This window comes from Sorex araneus, chromosome 1 (assembly GCF_027595985.1).
Source record: "Sorex araneus isolate mSorAra2 chromosome 1, mSorAra2.pri, whole genome shotgun sequence".
In the NCBI taxonomy this organism is placed as follows: Eukaryota; Metazoa; Chordata; class Mammalia; order Eulipotyphla; family Soricidae; genus Sorex; species Sorex araneus.
The window spans coordinates 41,721,362-41,746,639 of NC_073302.1; the positions used below are offsets into that span (position 1 = coordinate 41,721,362).

Consider the following 25,278-nt stretch of genomic DNA (forward strand, 5'->3'; position numbering starts at 1 on the left):
CATGTTTATTGTCATTTTATTTTAAGATTTATCAACAGAAATGTTCCAAAGATGACCCTGAGCACTTGTTTCTAAGGAAAAAAGTAGTAATCACCTCCAAGTTCAAAAACAATTTCAAAATTACCATTCTTAAATGGGCTTATAAACACAATGGCTGTGTTGATCACAAGGTTATTAAAACATCATTTAGTTTGTTTCTCTAGAACCCTGTTAGAGATATTCTCTGCCCATAGACCACACTCCCTTTCCTTCTTTAAAGACAACTCTTTGCTGGCAGGACTGTGAAGTGGTTTGAGGGTCTGGTTTTACTAAGCTCTTTTGGTGCCACGGTTGAGCCCATTTTTCTCCATGCCAGTATTTATTGTTTCTGATCATTTTCACATAGCCTGTTCTCACTGGTGTGAGGTGATATCTCCTTGTCATTTCTTTTTTTTTGGGGGGGGGAAGTGGTCACCTGGCAATGCTCAGGAGTTATTCCTGGTTCTGCACCCAGGAATTACTCCTCTGGTGCTTGGGGGACCATATGGGATGCTGGAGATTGAACCTGGATCAGTCACGAGCAAGGCAAACACCCTATGTGCTGTAACTACCACTCCAGCCCCTCTCTTTGATATTTTGATTTGCATTTCCCTGATAGTGATGACGCACATTTTTTCATGTGCTTGTTGACCCTCTCTATGTCTTCTTTGAGGAAGTATATTTTCATCTCTTCTCCCCATTTTTGAATTTTAATTTTTGGCTGCCAGTGCTGAGCTTTAAAACTGTTTAAATACATTCACTTGCATCATTTGTCATCCTGTTGATCTTCGATTTTCTAGAGCGGGTGCCAGTAATGTCTCCATTTGTCCCTGTCTCATGCTAATGTAGCCCAGTGGTATCTGCTCACTCCAGAAACACGAAGAGGGTCAAACCGTTCATTCAGGGTTTTGACAAGGAAGACTGACCATCTTGTAGGTGGGAGGTCACACATTCTTTTGATGTCCCATGAAATCCAGTTGGTAACAGCTCTAGTCCAGCAGTCCTGTCCAAATTGCATTATGTGTCCAGCCCATCTGATTTTCGATGTCTTGGCAAACGTGACATCGTCCCTGATTCTTGATCATTGACAGAGGTTGGAACTCTAGATGCCTTCTCTCATGAGTGAAATGTGATATTCCAAGCATAGCTCTTTCTAAATACATTAAAGATAAATTATATATCTTAAAATGTACAATATAAGATATACACACATCTTGTTTTTAGGGACACAAAGCCTTCTCTTTAGCTACCAAGGACCCTTTCTTGGTCACAGCCTTGACAATCACTGTGGTGATGGTTTCACAACAGTCCAGACTGCCCGATCCAGTTGGTGCTGGAAGGTGGCCAAGGGCACCAGCAGTAACAGTCACATCACCTACTTACTAGTAGGATAAGTGTTTTCTATAGCTTCTCATGAGGTTCTGTGTGATGAGGTGAGCACTGACTCATGAGCATCAATGAGTTACACACTGCTATTGGGGTTGGCTTCTCCACTCACAAGCTACTTGCCTGCCCCATAGTCTGGGAGCTTAATGCAATGAGGAGCAGAATTGGAGAGATATCTTCTGGGAAATAAGAGACTTGGATCCTGAAGAATCCTGGGACCCACAAAGAGTCAGCCATTGGGCAAAGAATATTAATAAGTCATGGTTGGTAAGCCATGTGTCTTGTGTCTCAAGTTCTGTTTCTGGGGCTAGGTAGTGAGTAAGGAGCTAGGCCAGGACAGTAAATTAACAATTACAGTTAATATTTCATATTCATCTAGCATATTCTGCACTTTCATCTGCAGACATTTTTGGGTCTCATCTCTCAAGATGCTCTCTGCTCCCTGCACGTGAGCATGCTTTTGGTATTCCTGGCACTTCTCTTGCATCTTCTACTTGGTGCTGTTCCAGCCTCTTCTGGTCTGGTTTTGACCAATCTATGAACCTACAGGTTTCCCAACCTTTCCTCTTTCATTCCAGCACCCTTAACCTAGAACTTACGTAACAGAGATGCATACGATGGCATAAAGAATGGACAAAGGCAGTAGGAATGGATCCTCTTTTCCTGGAAAAAGGATGAACAAATTATGGCTATTAAGTCAGCAACAACTATATTTGTGTGTTCTTTCCCCAAAGAAAAATCATACATATTTTAATAAGGGATGAGAACAAATAAGTTTCTGGAGGAATAGGAGACAGTTGATTCGTCTTCCTTTGAGAGGTTTGCTCAAGAGACCAATTTTTATTTAATTTAATTTATTTTTTTCCCTAGCTTATTAGTGGTTCCCATATCCACACTCAACATTTCTATCTCTTCCAGGGGTTTCTTTTCAAACTTCATGGCTCCCTGAGTGGCTCAATGCAATTGTGTTATTATTACCCTTTCCCACTGCACGTCCACCAGAATGAGCCTTCCCAAACAGATGCGATTACTGCACTCTGTGGCCTAAATCCTGTCATTGGGTCCTGATTCTTCAGAGAGTGAGTGGTCTCAGAGGACCACACAGCGCCTGCCTATTTCTGATTTCCCAGAATATATTTTTTCCTTTTCTGTTCCTCCCCCTGAACTTAAGTCCTGTGACATCAGAGCACGTGTGTAAACTTGTAGAAATTCAAATTCAGGGACTCGTTTTTGAACTCAGTGACCTTGGGGTAAAGACACAGTTCAGATCTTTGTATACATGCTAAAGTTTGATAATCATTCATCTAAGCGAAGCAAAAGTAGTTTTAACCTTCTGGTATATTTGAGAATTCCTAGGCATCTTTTAAGAGTTAATGTGTATATAACCTGGTCCATGAAGACTTGTTGATTCACCCAAGGGCATGTGCCACTCCATCCTCCATGTCCACATGCCATTTTCCTTGTGAAATTTAATAATAGCTGTTCTGCAATTTGTTTACCATTTCCCTGACTGGGCTGTGGTTGCGATGGAACAGAGGTTCTCTGAAAACTGTTGTCTCACTCTTTCTCAGTATACACACATCTACACACACACACACACACACACACACACTCAGATTCTATACATACATTCTCAGGATAAAATGGAAAGAGACTTTTCAAAGTTCGTTGCCATTTTCTCCAGTTGGGATCTCTTTGGTCTGCCTTTTCCAGTGCCCGACTATGAAGTGATGTAGCCAGTCCTGTGCCAGATAGCAAAGGAATAGATGTTTCCCTTTGAGAAAAGGTGGCCTATTCTCAGAAAATTATCATGTGTTGGCAATGAGGAAAAGTAACTCCCTATTTTACGTGTCTCTGACTTAGGCTTTATTATTTTTTTTCCTTGGGTTTTTGATCATCCAGCGGTGATCAGGGATTGGCCACATGCAAGATAAGTGCCTTAACCCTGTTATATCTCTCTATTAGACTTTTATTAAAAAATTCAAATTTTATTTTATTTTACTTTTTGACTTCTGGGCCACATCTGTCTGTGCTCAGGGATCAATCTTGGTTGTGCTCAGGTGAGTATATGTGATGCATGGATTTGAACCAAGGATCAGTCGAATGCCAGGGAATCATGTTACCCCTGTACTATCTCTCTAGCTCTTGACTTGGATCGAATGAAATTTTGATTGTGTCCCCTGTGACCCCCCTCCCCTCACACACTTCACTTAGAGCTATAAAGATTTTTTTCTTTTTCTGTGTTCCAAGCAGTGCTCAGAGGCTGGGGGGGGGGGCGTGTGAGGGGGTGGGAGGTTTCCTGTGAGAGATTGGTACAAAGATAAGGCCATGATGTCTGGACTTCAGGACTGTTGGGAACCACTATGTCCACACCTGGTGGAGTTTGGGAAGCCAAGTGAGGTTAGGGATAGAATCTGGGCTTTTGGCCATGCGAGGAATGTGCTTTTGGGCCCCGAGCCGTGCTCTAGGTCCTAAAGACTTTTTAGTCCTAAAGACTTAGAAAAACTCAAGCCACTTAAAGAAAACTTGAACTTGCCTATTTTGGGACACTTGTGCTCATATAATCTAGGAATGTACTCAGACCTCTATGTGACTGTGCTCTAAGAGTCCGTCTCAGACTGCAGAATTCTCTGCTGTAAACTCAGAAGAGGCAGGTACACAGACAGTAAGAGGCTAGATAGTGGCCTTTAGGGTTACAGGGATGTTTTCTTTCTGCAGAAGGGACAATTTTTAATCTTTCCCAGTTGGGAGCTGCCAGTTCTTACTTTATTTCCTTGATATAGGTATCCCTGGGAATCAGCATGCTCAATATGCTACCCATTTAAAATAAATCATGACGAAACATTATTTTGGGGGAGAGTGGGAATTGGGCTATACCTGTGGGAACTCAGGGGCTATTCCTGGCTTTGTGTTTGAGAATGAACCCTGGGGGTACTCCGGGATCATATGTGGTCCAGGGGATTTGAACCAGGTTAGTGGTATGTAAGGCAAGTGCCTTAACCCCGGCTTAAAGTTTGTGGGCATGTCGCTACAAAAATATTTTTCCCCTGCTGCTTGGATGGGAATCCTAGTCTTTCTTGAAAGCCTTATTTTAAAAAGATTGAAGCAAGTAGCCTGCAGCTGCGTTCCAGTTTTTCTCGAGGCCAGAAGCTTTCCTATAAACCATTTGATGAAGTAGCAGATGGCAAAGTTACAACCTTTGTAGCTCTAAGACTTAATAAAATCATGACCAACTACGGTGATGGACTGTCTTGTAACCCAAATTGATGCTGTGATTGTCTTCTGATAGCCCCATCGCTTCTTCTGTCTCTTTGTTAATTATGACAAAAATCACTGTAATTATATATATCAAACAATAAATCTTCAGCCAGTATCCTTCAGATATAATTTGTGTAACCGAATACGCTTGTTCAAGCATCGCTTGTAGAACAGAAAAAGAGGAAAGAGATGCCTCTGAAGACCCAGGGCCTTTCTGCCTAAGCGTGAATTGGATGATAAGAGACCACAGTGAGTGCGTGGAGATCTTCTGGAAAACACTTTCCTTTCAGCAGAGCTCATCTGGGTCCTGGGAGTCGGGAATTCTGGGAAGCAGATTCTCTCTAGCGAAACTCTTAATTTATGCCTGTAACAGGTTGATTGCAGATGCGGCATGGAGGGATATGGTTATCAGCTCAGCTTCTTCAGGCTGAAGTTTTAGATCCCCAAGAGCCACATCGTCCTTTTCTGTGCTCTGATGCCCACAGAGGGGACCCCTACATCCAGGTGGGGAGGGAATGGATGTCCCTCTGGTGCAAGGGACTGAGATTAATAGAAAAGCCCGCCTTTTGTCAGGTATTATAATCAGGAAGATGAAAGTTGCCTCTGTAACACAGTTTTTTTTTTTTTGCTTCTATTTCCAGGATGCTGCAATTAAAGGCCTGGACAGCGGACGGGGACATGACTAATGGCAGTGCCCAGCATTAGCACAACACTCTATTCATCATGGCTGAAGGGCAAATGCATAACCCTGGAAACCGCCTCAGCTGAGGGAAAGTGAGAGGAAAGAGCAGGCTCCCTGGGACGACGCTTTACTCACTCAGCTGAGGATGGGAGTCTCGCAGGGGGATTACACGTTTTGAACTTTAATGCATAGAAGGATATTGACAATATGATGGTTCTGTGGTGCGGGTTAATCACTCCATTGACATGTGAGCATTTTCCAGGCTGGCATTTGATTGCCTGGAGTGCTGCTCCCATTTGTGGAGAGAGCATACCACTGAGAAATGGGCCTCAGACTTGTCATTCGGAGAGAATGTGTTTTCCCTTTCGTACACCTTGGCCTCCTGTCACAGGGACATGATTATATCGTATGGCTGGTATGAGGTTTGGAGATAGAGGCCGTGGATCTGATTTTTATAGCTTCCCAATCAGGGGAGAGTTTTCTAAAGAGGAACAGAGGGTTGGAGACCCCTAGTACAGGTCAAAGTAAATGAGAAAGGCTTGACTTTGGAAAGAGGGAAAGCAATTTAATCTAAAATAGGTCCCTCACCAGGGGCAGGAAGGTGAAATAGTAGTCAGAGTCCCAGAAGAGGTGGGCATGATCTTTTGCCCTGATCTGGCTTTCTTGGACTCATGTGGCCCAGGGGATGTGGAAAGATAAAGCAGAAACATCTAGAACAAATTCAGGTCCAGAGACTAGATGGACTCTCCCAGGGACAGCATGGGGCAGGAGAATGGTATTATAGAGGACAATTCCCAAACCGGTGATCATTTGGATTGATTTGAATCGAGAACCACCAGTTTCTTCTTATTTTGGTGTCCTTGAGAGGAAAGGGTGGGTGCAAAGAGAAGCTAAGACGAGGGGGCTACCTTCTGTACACCAACTCCAGGCCAGTTCCAATCGAATGGGCAACTGTCTTGGTTTCGGCACATTCTGACATCTGAAAATGCTGTCTATACTTTCTGTTCCTGCGACATTGGCTATAAAAAGCTCAAATGGTATTCTCACTGGAAAGGCTGTAAAAGGCAGATAATAGAAATAAAGCAGACACCGACAACTTGTCTTTCCTGGAAGATTCTGTCATAAAATTATATCCTAGAAGTCTGCTTTGACTAAAGGGCCATATTAGAGAAACTTATGAGTCTGGGACACAGGGTACGGGAGACTGAATTCTTACTGAAGGGCATGTCCTCAGATAGCCAAGTGCTGGTCACTGGCCATCTCTGAAATTGGGTGGCTTGGGAAAGGCAGAGTTCCATTCTAGGTAGATTCCCTTTACGTTCTTGGCAGTATGAACTGCAAGCATTTTTGCTGCTAATTGACTGTCAGCAATTTTGCTAAAAAAATGAAATTAGAAAAATGAAGGGGGGAATATTAATTAAAAGGACATTCTGAAACACAGAATAACGCAATTGAAATGACCTTTTCCTTTTTGGATAAAGTTTCTTCATTAAGAGAGGCACTCATTTCCACATAAATACCAGAATGCGTATTTATAACTGAGCATTTTATTGTGTTGAAAAAACCTTGTAAGTTGTTTGTTTTTGAGTCACTGTAGCATGTCTGTTGATAGATGTTCCAAAGTCCTATGGGGAAGATGGATTCAAGTCTGGTCCTTTGAGGCTCTTGACCTCCTTTCTAATATAGTATCTTTCATAATAAGAAGTCAATTCTTAGAGCAACTCAATGTCCCCCTCTCAGTTTGATAAAGCTAACAATAATGCTGTTGACTTGGGAGAAATATTAAAGATATAATGCCTTTAATTTTCCTCTAAACTTCTATGTCTATTTGGTAATTTTTGTCAAGAGCAGAAAAGAAATCCACGGTTGGAGCTAATTGGGTAAAGAATTGATAATTAATACTCTCGGAGCCTTGTGAATTACTAGCTGTCGCCTTTACAGCTGCATAACTTGGTAAAGTTCTGGTTTGGATGGTTGGGAGGGTTGACTGCTCACCAGAGGACTTGTAAATGGATGTGCTCTCATTTTCTGGTGCAGGATGTGATCTGACTTTACACCCTTATTTCACTCTTCTAGCAAGTTTTATTGCTGAAATCTTTATGGCAAGTTGATATATGTAGCTATAGTCATCCACTACTTTAATTGTATTTTACTGGGATAACAGTGGTTTGTAACCCACCATTTTAAGATTACTGCACCTAACACTACTGCCCAAAAGGGGGAAGAGTGCAAGAGAGAAAGAGAGAGAGTGAGAGAGCAAAAGAGCTAGTGAGAGAGTGAGCGATAGAGTGAGAGAGCAATAGAGTGAGAGAGCGAGTGAGTTCGAGAGTGAGCGAGGGAGAGAGAGAGTGAGAGAGAGAGGGGAGAGAGAAGAGAGAGAGGGAGAGAAGGGGACGGGGGAGAGGGAAAGGGAGAGAAAGAGAGAAAGAAGAGGAAGTATCTGCCACAGAGACAGGCTTGGGGAGGGTGACAGGAGGGAAGCTGGGGACATTGGTGATAGGATATGTACACTGGTAGAGGGTTGGGTATTGGAACACTGTATAACTGAAAAAGGACCATGAATAGCTTTGTAATTCTGTATCTCAGGGTGATTCATTTTAAAAAATATTGCTACATCTGCTTGCCACTGTAAGTAGAGACCAAACTTGAAATTTAACTGTCAAAGGAGGAAGAAGGCAAGGTGGGGAGGAATAGAATAATAGAACAGTGGGTAGGAAGTTTGCTTTGCACATAGCCAAACTGGAAGCCACGTCAGGAGTGAATTCTGAGTGTAGAGCCAGGAGTAAACCTTGAACACTGCTGGGTGTGATCCCCTACCCCAATAAATTAATCAAATGAAAACTTCTAGCTAGTTACATTACTTTTATGAAAAAATTACCTATGGTGAAACAGTTACTCAGCAAAATATAATTTTGGCAAATGTGTTATGGGGGAGGTACTGGAAGGCTGGAGCTGGTTCTGCTTTACTCTTGGCTTCTTCATTTCCCCAGAATTTCATGAGCTGGACTTTTGTCTTCTCCTGGCTTCTGTGTTCAATGCAGAAGACAGCAACCGAGCAGGTGGTCTTTTGTTTTGTTTTGTGGCATTGGGAATCAAAGAGAGGACTTTTTGTTTCTGTTTGTCTAATTGACAGAAGGTTGTTCAGTTTGTGCATCTTAGTTTGGTTTTCTTGAGACTCGAGGCTGAAACTGGTGAGAATGCCCGGAACATGTGCTGAACTGGGGATAGAAGGAGCTTCACTTTCTCTTTCTGAAAATTTTCTTTTCTCTTTGTTACCTGCTGAGATCCAGCACTCTTTCCAGAGGGAATGGAATATTTTTGTTTCTCTTGGTTTCTGTGCTGTGTGACTTAGCCTTGGTTCAAGCAAAAACTTGACATAAAGCCACAATAGGCTGAGTTGCACCTGCTGTTTCCTAGCTTCCCCTGATAGTACCTTGTTTGGAGAGAATTATAACGGAAAGAGAAACAAATTCCCTTTGGCCAGAAACTTGACTTAGAGAGACTCATTTGGGGAAGCTCCCTTTTTTGTGTTTGCCGTTTAAATAAATGCACTGATATAAATCAATATTTGTGAATGTTAGGAAAGACTGTGCAAACAAACAAAGCCTTACATATATATTACAAATAGAAACCCCCTCGAGGTCCTGTGGAGGAACTAAGGGGTGGGAGAAAGGTTGTCATTTCCTGCACAAAGAACATGAGTTGTTCTATTAATTTAGTTATAAACAGCAAACAGATTTAAAAACTGTTGCAGCACAAATTTGGGCCTCTATTTTTTTTCTTTTTGGTTCACACCCGGAGATGCGCAGGGGTTACTTCTAGCTTTGCACTCAGGAATTACTCCTGGCGGTGCTCAGTATTGAACCTGGGTTGGCATCGTGCAAGGCCAACTCCCTATCCTCTCTGCTATTGCTCTAGCCTCAAATTTGTGCTAGGTAGGCAAAGCTTTATGAATAGTAGATATAGAAAATAACACGAAGGTTACATCCAACCCTCTATATAGGACTATTGAAGAGGTCCATAGCAGCTTCTGACATCCAGAAACTAAGACACGTACCACTAAGTTTTGGTATTTATTCTCTTTTTGGACAGGAACAATTTCACTGAACCAAGTTCTTTTTTGTGGCTGCAGTGAAGTGAAAGAGAAACACTAGAGAAAGTGATCAATTTGTTTGAGCACAGACCTGTAATAACAAATGTCCTCCTATCTTGGGTAATATGAGTGATCCCGAGCATTCTTATGGTTCTTGCCCTAGAATTGCCCATGTTCCCTAATGGCATTCAATCCACAGAAGACCTTTGCATTCTTTAATGGTCCTCCAACCCTCTAACCCATACCCAACTTCTTTGGATAATCCTTTCTAACACTTTTATTTATTTATTTATTTATTTATTTATTTATTTATTTATTTATTTATTTATTTTGCCGAGATGTTCCAGGGTTCCCCATGATTCCTCAGTGTGTAAATATTTACTGATTGCAATTATTCTAACACATTCAACTTGTAGTATGTTTCTGTTAGTCGTTTGCTGGACAATATATATCTTCTTTACTGGTTTCTCTATAGTCAATCCTATCATTCCTTTTTTTCTGAAAACAAAGCTCTCCTGTTCTCAAGTATAGGAAGACTTCTAATCCTGCAGATCTCCTAAATGGTCTTGCAAATATTAGGTCTAGGAATGGGTATGACAAAAAATGATAATAGTCCATGTGACTTGAAGGGAAATGAATTTATTGTTCTACCATACACCAGAAGCACAGCTTATTTTATTTTAAAACCATTTTTACTGAGGTACTGAGATTTATACTTACGGTTAATTATACTTTCCATGCTTGCATCATCCAACATACATCCATCACCTTCCCTCTCTTACCCTCCATGTGTCCCAAAAACTCCTCCCACACCATATCCCATCACATAAGCTCTGTTCTATAGGCACAATCTTCAGTTCTGATGACATTGACCTTTTATTGTTCCCTTACTATGTAGAAACACATTTTAAGGAACACGTAACATTTTGGAATATAAAAGCACTCAGTTTTCAGAAATTTAAAACATATCATTCATGGCAGAGAAAAAAAAGTTCGAGAACTTGGTGTGCTTTTATTTTCTCCCTCTCATGTCATTTATTAAACCCAAAGATATTAAACTGTGGTATAATACTGTAGATATGCATAATTTTTGTCAGATTTCCTATTTTAAGAATTATTTTTAATATGTGTCTTATATTAAACATATTTGAAATGATATATTTTTCCTTGCTCCTGCTCACCCTTTCTCCCCTTTTCCTTCTTAATCCCCCCTTGTCCCCACCTCTATCTAGATCATCAGAACTTCTCTTTTGTTTTGGGGCATTTGGGCCACGCCTGGCTGTGTTCAGGGTTTTTCCCTGGTGCTCTTTGGTCAGGGAACACACTTGATGATATTTGGAAGGCCATATGCAGTGCCAGGGATTGAACTGGGGCCCAGTGCATGCAAGGCAACTTCCTTCCTCTTTATCATTTTATTTTAATTTTTTACTGTTTTTTAAAAATTGTTTTATTAGTGAATCACTGTGAGCTTCCTTCCTCTTTAATAAGAAAGATAATAGAGCCTTCTCTTACTACTTTCCCCCCCTTTCACTTGAATAGTAAGTCTGGGTCCAGTATTATTGCCCTGAAACTTCTCATGTTGCTTTTATGGTCTTCTTTTGTATTTTTGTCTTTTGATTTTGGGGATTGAAAATCTTACAAAAATTTTTGTTGTTGGGCTGGAACAACCGCGGGTAGGGCATTTACAGTGCATGCGGCCAACCCGTGTTCGATTCCCAGCATCCCATATGGTCCTCTGAGCACCGCCTGGGGTAATCCTGAGTGCAGAGTCAGGAGTGGCCCCTGTGCATCGCTGGGTGTGACCCAAAAAGCAAAAAAAAAATTGTTGTTGTTCACTATGATTTGCAATACTATGAATGATAGTTTCATGTACGTGATGTTTTGATACCACACCTCCACTGTTGTCTCGGGATGCCCCCTTCTCTGGCTTCCCTGATATGAGAAGCTCAGTTCTTTGCTTTCAGAATTGCTATTTTTAGAAATAAGCCTCATTCTAATCTAATGGATTTTTAAAAATTTGATTGTACATTTGAAAAATACCTTAACACTTGAGGGATGGAGGAATTGAACCCAGGTCGGCCGCGTGCAAGGCAAACACCCTGCCTGCTGTGCTATCAGTCCAGCCCTACCTTGACACTTGAAAGGATGTAAAAACTCTTAAAATACCACCAGTGTGCTTCTTGGGCAGATTGAAGAGTCCACTGAACTACGGAAAACACTTCCAAGAATATATGGCAAAACCAGTTATTTTCAGTGCTGCTTGATGCAGTTTCTAATCCTCGTTGATATTTAGTAAACCAGTCAGTATTTAAAAATTTTATCTATTCTAAAGGAATATGTTGTGGTATTTCACTGTGATTTTAATTTTTCTTCTGGTGACTCATGATGTTGCCTATCTTTTCATATAGCCATTAGCCATGGCTATAAGCTTATGTTTAAAATGTCTATGTATCTCTTTTGTCTGTTATTTGGGGTTTTTTTTTTGGTTTGTTTTGTGGAATTGTAAGAGTTGTTTTTACATATGGACACACATTTTAACAACTAGCACTGCCACTTGAAGTAGTTAAATAAGAAATTGTAGTCAAATAGAGAGGTGTGACTGAATACATTTTAAAAAAGGATTTTATATAAACCCAATGTATGATATACATTCAAATAAAAAGTTTTGGTGGCACATCAAAAGATTGATAGGTGAATAAGTAATTATGTGCTTTATTCTGAAATATTTAACACGTGTGAACTAGCTTCCCATTGCTGCTGTGACAAATTATAACATAATGGCTTAAAATAACATGAATTTATGATCAATCTCCCAACGTCTGTGATCAAAAGTCTGAAATGAGTCTCATTGAGCTAAAACAAAAGTATCAACAGAGACACATTCCTTGTATGAGACCCTGAGTTCAGTCCTTAGTACCACACAGCCTCCTGGTGACATCCTGGGTGGCCCTGTCCCTGTAATCCACGGGTACTCACACCCCAACCCTGCAACACTGAAGAAGCCCCAATTAAAAAAAAAGAAAAAGAAAAAGGACAAGTGACACCAACTGAAAAATGGTTATGCTGCCAGTGGCTGAACCTTAGAATTGTCTGCCAGACCCATCATTCTGATTAAATGTGCAACTTGTTCTGACCTGGGAGTGGTGGCTGGCGCTATAGTTGGGCTCATTTAGGCATGTGGTATATGAGTGTCATAAATGTCAAAATATAATTAAAGCAACAAATCCATGACTGTGCCCCTCTGATTACTCACTGAGGCAGTCACACACAGTGGACATCAATGCCATTTCCCTACATTGTCCAGAAATCTCCGGTGGAGAACAAAGCTGATCGGCTTTTAATGAGGTTCAGTTGTCTCGTCCCTCTCCACAGAGTTTTTTGCTAGAAGTCCTTAAGAGATAGGGAGCTCCCACTAAGTAAAGGATGCTTGGGATGGGAGATGTGTGCTGAAAGTAGACTATAGACCGAGAATGACGGCCACTTAATACCTGCATTGCAAACAATACCCTAAAGGAGAGAGAGAGAGAGTAAAAGGGAATGTACCTGCCACAGAGACGGGGTGGGGTGGCTGGGATGGGGTGGGAGTAGTGGGAGGGATATTGAAAACATTGGTGGTGGAGAATGGGCATTGGTGGAGGGATGGGTACTCGATCATTGTATGATTCAAAAGTAAGCACGAAAGTTTGTAAGTCTGTTAACTGTACCTCAGGGTGATTCACTGAGAGAGAGAGAGAGAGAGAAAGAGAGAGAGAAAGAGAGAGAGAAAGAGAGAGAGAAAGAGAGAGAGAAAGAGAGCGCGCTAGCTCAAAGGATTCGTACATATGCTTTACATGGTGCAGGGTCAGATTCCAGGCTCAGGTTAGAGGTGAGGGTACCATTCCTAGCAACAGAGATGGGATTAGCTACTCCTGAGTACTGTGGTTTCAATTCCTCCTCCACCCCCCAATACTCTCTCTCTTTCCTCTCTCCTCCCTCTTTCCCTCCCCCCACCCTGGTTTTTTCCTCTCCCCTGCCTCCCTCTCCTCCTGCCCCATTTATACCTATGACCTCTGGGTTGCAAACTTACTTCCCACAGAACTGATGCTTCATCTCCAGAAGCATCTTGTTTTTCAGTTAGAGGGACTGAGTTTCCTGATCAGACTGCAGGTAGCTGCAGAGTCGAGATCCTAGAGGCTAAATGGCATGACCTTGACCTTTGCAATTTTGTTATTTGTCTCCTGAGTAGCTGAATGGCAAATAAGGCGGTCTCAGGAGAGTGCCAGAGGCCTGAGAGACAAAGACAAGGGAGTGATTGCCTCTCTCTGGGGAGCCGTGTCGCAAAACATGGGCAACACGTGCATGATTCCACTGGGATGAGATGACTAATAAAAGAAAGAAGTCTACGTGGAGTGGTATCAACATAGAAAAAAATGCAAGCTGAAATAGAAACAGATAACAGTAAGGCTTTTAAAAATGAGGACACCTTGCCTCCGCTGCCAGTCTTCTTCAGCGCCGACCTAATTCACACGTCCTGCCCAGGTTGGGGGGGCGTGTCCTTACATCAGGAGGCGTGGCCTCAAAAGGGGCGTGGCTCCCTGGGGAGTTGTTTCCCCCATCTCACTGCATTGCTCACTTATGTCACAATCTATATAACCTTCTCCTTCGAAGAACACCCTGGCTCTCTTATCACTCTATGCCATTCGTCAATCGTACTGTATCCCATCCTAACTTCATAAAAACTGTCAGTGAACACAAGAAGTTGCACAAAAAACTTTTATAAGGAGACTTCAGCCTCAAGTCTTCAATAGAGGCCCCACATAAGCCAGGAGGAGCGCCTGAGGGTAAGCCCTATAACAACATGAAGAAACAGCAAAAATTCCCATGACTAGGAGAGAATGAAGAAAAACTCACAGAAGCCTCAACAGGGACTACCCACAAATAAAGCCTCCTCTCAGATAGAGAATTCAGAGAGGAAATCGTGAAGATGATTGACAATCTCAAAGCAACAGTGGTACAGACATCCAATAAATTTAGGGAGGATATGAACGCAGCATTGGAACGGACCACCAAGATAATACGGGAAGAAATGAGAGCAGAAATCTCAATGCTACTAACAGAAGTGACTCAATTAAAGGAATCAGTAGATGAAATAAAAAACTCAGTAGGAGTCCTCAACAGTAGAATGACCTCAGCCGAAGACAGAATCAGTGAGCTTGAGGATGAGCTACAGAAAGCATATAGGCAACAACAAATAATGGCAAAAGACCTCAAAATGGCTCTAGGGCAAATCATAGTCCTAGGGGATGACCTCAAGAGGAACAACATAAGATCATTGGAGTACCAGAAGCACAAGGAACTAATCCCAATGGAAAAACCACAGTCAAAGACATCATTGCTAAGAAATTCCCAGAGCTAGAGAATGCAGGCATTCAGATCCAAGGAACCCAAAGGGTGCCAGCTAGAAGAGACCCCAATAAAAAATCTCCAAGGCATATCATAGTCACAATGATGGATGCCATGGATAGAGACACAATACTGCAAGCAGCAAGGTCAAAGAAGGAAATCACATACAAAGGAGCACCCCTTAGATTTACAGCAGACCTATCAGAAGGAACCCTCCAAGCCCGAAGACAATGGTGGGAAATAGTGAAAAAACTCAATGAAATGAATGCCTTGCCAAGGATACCTTACCCAGCCAAACTCTCACTTAAACTTGAAGGAACCATACATTACTTCACGGATGAACAACAGCTCAGGAACTTCATAGACTCAAAACCAAACTTAAAAGAAGGACTAAAAGGGCTACTGTAAGACAAGGAAAAACCCTATGAGAACAACAAACCCTACAGAAAGATGACACAAAATCCCATGACAATAATCTCTCTCAATGTCAATGACCTAAATGCACCAATTAAAAGACACAGAGTGGCAAAATGGATTCGGAAACAGAACCCAACATTCTGCTGCCTATAAGAAACACACCTGAATAGTGAGAACAAACACAGACTCAAAGTCAAAGGATGGAAAACAATCCTGCAAGCAAACAACTCCCTCAAAAAAGCTGGAGTGGCCATACTAGTATCCAACAACATAAATTTCAGACTGAAAAAAAGTTAGAAGGGACATTGAAGGTCATTTTCTACTCATCAAGGGATATGCACAACAGGAAGAAATCACACTCCTAAACGTATATGCACCTAATGAGCAACCAGCTAAATACTTAAAACAACTCCTAGCAGAATTTAATGGGGACATCACTAGCACCATGATAGTAGTTGGAGATTTCAACACTACCTTATCACCTCTGGATAGATCAACAAGAGCAAAACTCAGCAAGGAAACAAAGGCTCTGAAGGAAGAAATGGAGGAGAGAGGGCTGATAGACCTATACAGGGCTTTACACCCCAAAAAGAAAGAATACACTTTTTTCCCCAGTGCACACGGAACATTCTCCAAAATAGACCATGCTCTGAGTCACAAATCATACCTCAATAGAATCGGGAAGATAGAAATTGTATCAACTATCTTTTCAGACTATGATGCGCTGAAGATAGAAGTTAATCACACACAGATGCGGAGAACCAAATCAAACACCTGGAAGTTAAACAACTCATTGTTGAACAATGAGTGGGTCATGAAAGAAATCAAGGAAGAAATCAAAGGATACCTCAAAATAAATGAGAATGAAGACACAAGCTACCAGAACCTATGGGACACAGCTAAAGCTGTGTTAAGGAGAAAATTTATAGCCCTACAAGCATTTCTCAGGAGGGAAGAAAGGGCCTGCATAGATGGCTTGACTTCGTGCTCAAGATCTTAGAAAAGGACCAACAGAAGGAACCCAAACTGGAGTGAAAGAAAGAAATAATAAAAATTAGAGCAGAAATTAATGACATGAAAACCCAAAAAACAGTCCAAAAGAGCAATGAAACAAAGAGATGGTTCTTCAAGAAAATAAATACGATCGATAAACCACTAGCAAGACTCACAAAGAAAGAGAGAGAGAGAACCCTAATAAACCGAATCAGAAATGAAAAGGTGGACATCACAACAGAAACTAATGAAATTCAAAAGATCATCAGAGACTACTTTGAAAGTCTGTTTGCCAAAAAACAAGAGAACCTAGAAGAAATGGTTAAATTCCTGGATTCCTACAATCTCCCAAGACTGAACCAAGAAGACTTGGAATACCTGAACAGACCCATTAATATCAAGGAAATTGAAACTGTAATCAAAAGTATCCCCCAAAACAAAAGCCCAGGCCCAGATGGCTTCACCAGCAAATTCTTCCAAACATTTAAAGAAGACCTGTTGCCAGTTCTCCTCAAGCTTTTCCAGGAAATTGAAAAAACAGAAACTTCCCCAAACAGTTTCTATGAAGCACATATCTCCCTAATACCAAAATAAATAAAGACACTGCTAACAAGGAAAACTTCAGGCCAATATCCCTGATGAACACGGATGCGAAGATCCTCAACAAAATACTAGCAAATAGAATCCAACAACTCATCAAAAAGATTAAACATCATGACCAAGTCGGATTCATCCCTGGGATGCAAGGATGGTTTAACATTCGGAAATTAATCAACAGAATCCATCACATCAACAAAAATAAAAATAAAAACCATATGATCATTTCTTTTTTTTTTAATTTTTTATTGTGGAAAGTTACAAAGTTACAAAGTTTTCAGGTTTAAATCTCAGTTATACAATGCTCGAATACCCATCCCTTCACCAGTGCTCATATTCCACCACCAAGAATACCAGTATAGCTCCACCCCGCCCCCTCACACCCCAAACCCCCCCACGCCCCTAGTCCCCCCACCCTAAGCCCCCCCCCCGCCTGTGTAACTAATAAATTTCACTTTACTTTCACTTTGATTGCATACAATATTTCAACAAAACTCACTATTATTGTTTGGAGAGTCTCTCCCCTAAAGTCAGACCTGCTGAAAAGGAAGCATTAGATAATTTGTTTTCCATTGCTGAGGATGAAGAAGTATGAGGTCGAGTGACCACACTTAGCGGCCTCTCAGTTTTGGGTTTCTGTAATTTAGTATTTTAGTAACTAAGTCCAGAGAGATATCTGCCAGAAGTTACATCGTTGCCAACTTGTACTTCTCAGTTACATTATATTCCACATATGAGTGCAATCTTTCTATGTCTGTCTCTTTCTTTCTGACTCATTTCACTCAACATGATACTTTCCATGTTGATCCACTTGTATGCAAATTTCATGACTTCATGTTTCCTGACAGCTACATAGTATTCCATTGTGTAAATATATCAGAGTTTCTTTAGCCAATCATCTGTTTTCGGGCACTCTGGTTTTTTCCATATTGTGGCTATTGTGAACAGAGCGGCAATGAACATGGAAATGCAGATGTCATCTCTACTATACCTTTTTGCCTCTCCGGGATATATTCCCAGGAGTGGTATTGCTGGGTCAAACGGGAGCTCAATTTCTAACTTTTTGAGAATCGTCCATATTGTTTTCCAAAAGGGCTGAACCAGTCGGCATTCCCACCAGCAGTGAAGGAGAGTCCCTTTCTCCCCACATCCACGCCAACACCGGTTGCTTTTGTTTTTGGGGATGTGGGCCAGTCCATATGATCATTTCAATAGATGCAGATAAAGCATTTGACAAGATCCAACATCTATTTATGATGAAAACTCTCACCAAAATGGGCTTTGGAGGAACTTTCCTCAAGATAGTCAAAGCCATCTATCACAAACCCGTGGCAAGCATTATCCTCAATGGAGAAAAACTAAGGGCCTTCACTCTAAGATCAGGGACAAGACAAGAATGCCCACTCTCACCACTTCTGTTCAACATAGTACTAAAAGTACTTGTGATAGCAATTAGGCAGGAAAAAGACATTAAGGGCATCCAGATAGGAAAGGAAGAAATCAAGCTCTCACTATTTGCAGATGACATGATTCTATACCTAGAGAATCCTAAAACTTCCATTAAGAAACTCCTAGAAACAATAGACTTATACAGTAAAGTTTCAGGCTATAAAATCAATACCCCAAAATCCATGGCCTTCCTATATGCAAACAGTGAGATAGAGGAAAATGACATAAAAAAACAATGCCATTCACAGTTGTGCCCCAGAAAATCAAGTACCTGGGAATCAACCTAACTAAAGAGGTTAAGGATCTTTACAAAGAAAACTACAAAACCCTACTCCATGAAGTAAAAGAAGACACGAGGAAATGGAAAAATATTCCTTGCTCATGGATAGGAACACTTAACATTGTCAAAATGGTAATACTCCCTAAAGCACTATACAGATTCAATGCGATCCCCATAAGGATACCCATGAAATTCTTCAAAGAAATAGACCAAGCAATCCTGAAATTTATATGGAACAACAAATGCCCACGAATTGCTAAAGTAATTCTTGGGAAAAAGATGATGGGAAGCATCTCCCTTCCCAACCTTAAACTCTACTACAAAGCGGTAACAATTAAAACAGCATGGTACTGGAACAAAAGCAGAACCACAGACCAATGGAAAAGGGTGGAATATCCCTACACACCACGCCAATTATATGAACACCTAATCTTTGATAAGGGAGCAAGAAATGTGAAGTGGAGCAAGGAAAGCCTCCTTAATAAATGGTGCTGGCATAACTGGTCAACCACATGCAAAAGAATGAGGTCGAGGTCTAAGCCTCGACCTGACACCATGCACAAAAGTCAGATCAAAATGGATTAAAGACCTCAGCATCAGACCACAATCCATAAGGTACATTGAAGACAAGGTTGGAAAAACCCTACACGATATTGAAGCCAAAGGTATCTTCAAAGATGACATGAAACTAAGCAATCAAGTAGAAACAGAAATAAACAAATGGGACTATATTAAACTAAGAAACTTTTGCACCGCAAAAGACGCAGTGACCTGAATACAAAGGCAATCTACAGAATGGGAAAGGATATTCAACCAATATCTATTTGATAAGGGGTTGATATCAAGGGTATATAAGGCACATGTTGAACTCTACAAGAAGAAAACATCCAGCCCCATCAAAAAATGGGGTGAAGAAATAAACAGAAACTTTCTCAAGGAAGAAATACGAATGGCAAAAAGGCACATGAAAAAATGCTCATCATCACTAATCATCAGGGAGATGCAGATCAAAACAACTATGAGATACCACCTAACACCACAGAGACTGGAACACATCCAAAAGAACAGAAGCAACCGCTGTTGACATGGATGTGGGGAGAAAGGAACCCTCCTACACTGCTGGTGGGAATGCCAACTAGTTCAACCCTTCTGGAAAACAATATGGTCGCTCCTCAAAAAATTAGAAATCAAGCTCCCATTTGACCCAGCAATACCACTTCTGGGAATATATCCCAAAGAGGCAAAAAGATATAGTAGAGATGACATCTACACATGTATGTTCATCGCAGCACTGTTTATGACAGCCAAAATCTGGAAAAAACCTGAATGCCCAAGAACAGATGACTGGCTAAAGAAACTTTGGTACATTTACACAGTGGAATACTATGCAGCTGTCAGAAAAGATGAAGTCATGAACTTTTCATACAAGTGGATCAACATGGAAAGTATCATGCTAAGTGAAATGAGTCAGAAAGAGAGAGACAGACATAGAAGAATTGCACTCATCTGCGGTATATAAAACAACAGAATGGAGGACTAACACCCAAGAATAACAGAAATAAGTACCAGATTTGCTCCATGGCTTGGAGACCAGCGTCACATGCTGGGGGAAAGGGCAGCTCAGATAGAGAAGGGAATAGCAAGCAAAAATGTGGTGGGAGAACCCATGTGGGATGAGAGAGGCGTGCTTGGCAGACTATAGACCAAACATTTTGGCCACCCAAGACCTCCATTACTAATCACAACGCCAAAAGGGAGAGAGGGAACAGAGGGGAATGTCCTACCAAAGAGGCGGGATGGGGACGGGGATAAGGTGGGAGTGGGTGGGAGGGATGATGCGGTCATCAGCGGAGGACAGACAATGGTGGAGGGATAGATACTCAAGCTGTATATGACTGAAACATAAGCACGAGGATATGTAAACCTGTATCTGTACCCCCATGGTGATTCATTAATAAAAAAATAATAATAATAAAAAACAAAAAAAATAAAAAAAAATAAAAATGAGGACTTGGAGCTGGAGCGATAGCACAGCGAGTAGGGCATTTGCCTTGCAAACGGCCAACCCGGGTTCAATTCCCAGCGTCCCATATGATTCCCTGAGCACTGCCAGGAGTAATTCCTGAGTACAGAGCCAGGAGTCACCCCTCTGCATCAGCGGTTGTGACCCTAAAACCAAAATAATAATAATAATAATAATAATAATAATAATAATAATAATGAGGACTAACTGAAACACAGCACTTTAAGAATCTGATTTTTTAAAAAAATTTTTTTTACTGTTTTTTGTGTCTCATTTCTTCTTTTTGTCTGGTGTCTTGATTGGCTTTTATGAGAAAATGCAGACTGCAAAGAAACCTTGCAAACCTTGAGGAACTTATTGCAGTTTTTCAGTTAGTAATACTGAGCTGTTTATCGGCTTTTTCACATTAAAAGTCTATTGTCTAGGATCACTGAACCAGAGTAAATAGACCAGACTCATGGTTAAAGTGTTATCGCAACAGCAACAAGAGCTATGAACACAATTTCTGAGTGTCAGGGAGACTGTGTTGCAAGGTTTCATTCTGTCACTTGGGATCAAAGCTAAAAATCTTCCTACTGTGATATTTCCCAGACCTTCACAGGCTCCTGCCTGTGCTCTCAAGCCCGGTGGCAAAGGGGGCATGTTAAGCACTGTATCCTCTCGGCCATTGCTTAAATTTTTTTTTCCAGCCACCACGCAAAATCTTTTTCCTTCATCAGTAAATGAAGCTTTGTAAACTGTTTTAGGCAATTTTTTTCCTTTTGGTTTCCCTCTATTTTGCCTGGCACTGGTAGTGAGGTGTGGTTTGGATCTTAATTTGGACTCAATTTTTTTTTTTGGTCATACCCAGCGATGCACAGGGGTCACTCCTGGCTCTTCACTCAGGAATCACCCCTGGCGGTGCTCAGGGGACCATATGGGATGCTGGGATTCGAATCCAGGTCAGCCTGGTGCAAGGCAAACGCCCTACCTGCTGTGCTATCGCTCCAGCCCCTGGACTCAATTTTTTATTAACAAAACATTGATCATGCTCACGTGCACATGGATTTCAGATCAAATTGGTTTACTGTCGAAATAAGGAGCTGTCCTTGGTTGAAAATTTGTGTCCATAATTTATCAATTAACCTCTTTTTTTTTTCTTTTGCAGGTTTAGTTTTTCATTTGGTAAATGCCAAGGACCCTAGATATAGTGATATAGTGATTTTTTTATAATTAAAAAGTTTTATTGGATCACCATGAGATATAGTTGCAAACTTGCATGATTGCATTTCATGAGAATGCTCGAGCATCCGTCCCTCCACCAGTACTCATTTTCCACCACCATTGTTCCTATTGTCCCACCTGCCACCCTCACCCTACCCCACTCCCTGCCTCTGTGGCAGGTACAGTCCTTCTTACTCTCTCTCTAATTTTGGGCATTGTGATTTGCGTTACAGATATTAAGAGGTCATTGTGTTTGGTCCTTGGCCTACTTTCAGCACATATCCCCCAACCTGGGCGATCCCTCCAATCACCATTTTCTTAGTGGTCCCCTCTCCATCCCAACTGCCTTTTCCCCCAGCACATGGGACGAGCTTCCAAACCATGGTGTGATCCTCCTGGACCTTTAGATATACAGATTTATAAATCAGCCTCCTCACGATGGCCTGAATTTGGGAATGAATCCACCTGGCCACTTGAAGATTTTAGCATATGGGTCATTTCATGTCCAACAAACACTTGATAAATCTAAACTGTAACTAACATCTGCACTATTCAAAGGTCCTGGTCTTCATTTAGTTCTTTGTAGTTGGCAATAAGCTTTTTGATTCTTTGGTTGCCAGGGTAAGAATATAATTTTTTTTGTTTATGTTTTTAGCGTAATTACTTTCAATAAAATTGAAGTATATACATGTATGTTTTTTTCTTCCCTTTGAGTTTTTATGGAAGTATAGAGTTAGACCTTTCTAGTTGTCTATCCCTATTCCCTCTTGCTTCGGGGGGGAATCTAAATTGATGATGGTAGCCTTGTTCCTGTTCTAGAATACTTCCTCATGCTCTGGCACTTCTCCAAGTTTATGTGGGGCCTCTAGTGAAGACTTAAGGTGATGCTCTCTTTATGAAGGGTTTGTGCAGCTTCTATTGTTCACTGACAGTTTTTGTGAGTGTAGGATAAGCTAATGGACTATTTGGCATAGAGTGATAGAGATAGCCAGGTGATTTTCAAAGAAATAGGTTATACAGATTGTGCCCTAAAAGGAAAATTTAGCAACCTCCACTCTGGCAGGAAGCCACGACCCCTTTGAGGCCACGCCCCTGAGATACAGGCCTCGCCCCCTGAGATAGAGGCCACTCTCCCAGTAACCTCTTGGGACCCTGGGATTCCCCTGGTGCTGGTTCGTGTCCTGTCAGGTAGGCGGGGCTCCAGGTGGGGCGAGTACCTGAGTGGCAGATCAGGCGTTAGGGAGTGAGCAGGGTGGTGGGGAGAGCGGGTTGGGGGGCACAGGGTGCTTGGGGGGGGTTTGGGAATCCCACCCTTTGAGTTTTTATTTTTTCCCTTTCTTTCCCCTTTTTGTTCATGTTCTTTGCTTATCTTTTAACTGCTATCTTCATCTTTTTTCTTAGTGAGATCTGTATAACATTTAACTTCCAGGTGTGATTTTTTTTCTCCATTTTGCTTTTGTTAATCTGCACAAGGTAGAAAAGAACGAATCCTAAGACAAGATGTGAAAAACTGTCCAGACCTTGAACAGACAAAAGGAATGCTAATAAAACCGCATCTATTTTTATCCCCATTATGCATACAAGGGTATGGGAGGTTAAAGAATCTAAGAATGTAAACCTCAGAGGCAGTCAATAAGCATCAAGAATGGAATTCCAGTCCAATTATTTTGGGTACTAAAGTCCCCCTAAACATAAGACAGTAAACGCTAAGATTAGTCCGCTATTCCAACTCCCTCCTTCTCTCTGCTACTAACCAGGCTACAAAGAATATTCATTCTTTTCTGTGGAGAACAGATCTTCCCATAAGATGACGTTTGGAATTGTAGAAGAGTTGACAAGATTAGATTTACATTACTTTCCTGTTTATAATTAACAAGTACTTATTACTTTTTCTGCTTGAAAATGTCAGGGAAAGTGTGATAGATAAAACAGATGCTTTAGTGTATGCTGACATCATTCTTTACTTAAAAAAATCTATTCTCTACTGTTGGGGTGTGAAGTGTTCTGCAATGTTAGTTAGATTCTTTTAGTTGATGGTGTTAACATTTTCTACGTTCTTATGATAATTTAGGTAACAGTATTATCAATTGTTGAGAAATGAGCATTGAAGTCTCTGTTATAATTGTGTGTTTGTCAATATCTTAACCTATCAGTTCTCATTTCACTTATTTTGCAGATTATATATATTTTTAAAATTTTTGGTTATTTTTTAAAAAATGTATCACAATGAGATACACACAAAGTTGTTCATGATTGGATTTCAGTTATAACATGTTCCAATACTCTCCCTTCACCAGTGTAACATTTCCTACCACCAGTGTCCCTAGTTTCCCTCCTGCCTTGCCCCCACCTCTGGGCAGGTTCTTTTCAGTGCCTGTGACATGATGCTACTTAGGCCTTTTGGTGCTTGATCACCACTAGAACCATCTGGGCAGAATTTGGGTGACAATGTGCTGTGGGGGACAGAATTTAGGATCTCTTGATGGCCTTTCAGTACCTGTATTGCAAACCATAATGCCCCCAAATTAGAGAGTTAAAAGGAAATTGTGTGCCATAGAGAGGCATAGAGGGTGGGGTGGGGTGGGGGTGGCAGGAGGGATGCTAGGGACACTGGTGGTGGAAAGTGTACCCTGGTGGAGGGATGTACACCAGTCATGAAGTGTAACTGTATCTCATGGTGATTCAAAAAATAAAAAAAAAGAATTTATGATCTCTGCATGTGCAAGGCATGCACGCTAACTTTTTGAGCTATTTCTCAGTCATTGGTATATATTCTAAAATTATTTTATACTAAATTAGTTATAATGAAGTGTTTATTTTTTATACCCTGGGTCATTTTCAAAGACAAAACTATCAATATTTGTCTTTTAATTATGTATTTAGACCATTTAGATTTACTTAATTTTTGATGTAATAGTAGGACTGGAGCGGTAGCACAGCAGGTAGGGTGTTTGCCTTGCACGCAACTGACCCGGTTTCGATTCCTCCATCCCTCTCAGAGAGCCCAGCAAGCTGCCCAGAGTATCTCGTCTGCATGGCAGAGCCTGGCAAACTCCCCGTGGTGTGTTTGATATGCCAAAAACAGTAACAACACGTCTCACAATGGAGATGTTACTGGTGCCTGCTTGAGCAAATCAATGAACAACGGGTGACAGTACAGTGCAGTGCTTGATGTAATAGTGTATAAGTTTATTATTTATTTTTTCTGTTTTTAAATTTTTCTGTTTTTTCTTGCCTTTTTATGCATCACTTACCCTGTCTTATTTTTTCTATTACTATTATTATTTATTAAGGCACTATGGTTCAAATTGTTCTTAATAGAGTTTTAGGGGTTGGAGTGAAAGCACAGTGGGTAGGGTGTTTGCCTTGCATGCGGCCAACCTGGGTTCGATTTCCAGCATCCCATATGGTCCCCTGAGCACCTCCAGAAGTAATTCCAGTGTGCAGAGCCAGGAGTAACCCCTGAGCATCGCCGGGTGTGACCCAAGAAGAAATAA

At 41.2% G+C, this 25,278-nt stretch overlaps 1 pseudogene; it reads right to left on the minus strand.

Annotated features, from left to right (window-relative positions):
* LOC101556489 (S-phase kinase-associated protein 1-like) overlaps window positions 1-25,278 on the minus strand; it is a 48,970-nt pseudogene that overhangs the window by 5,841 nt on the left and 17,851 nt on the right.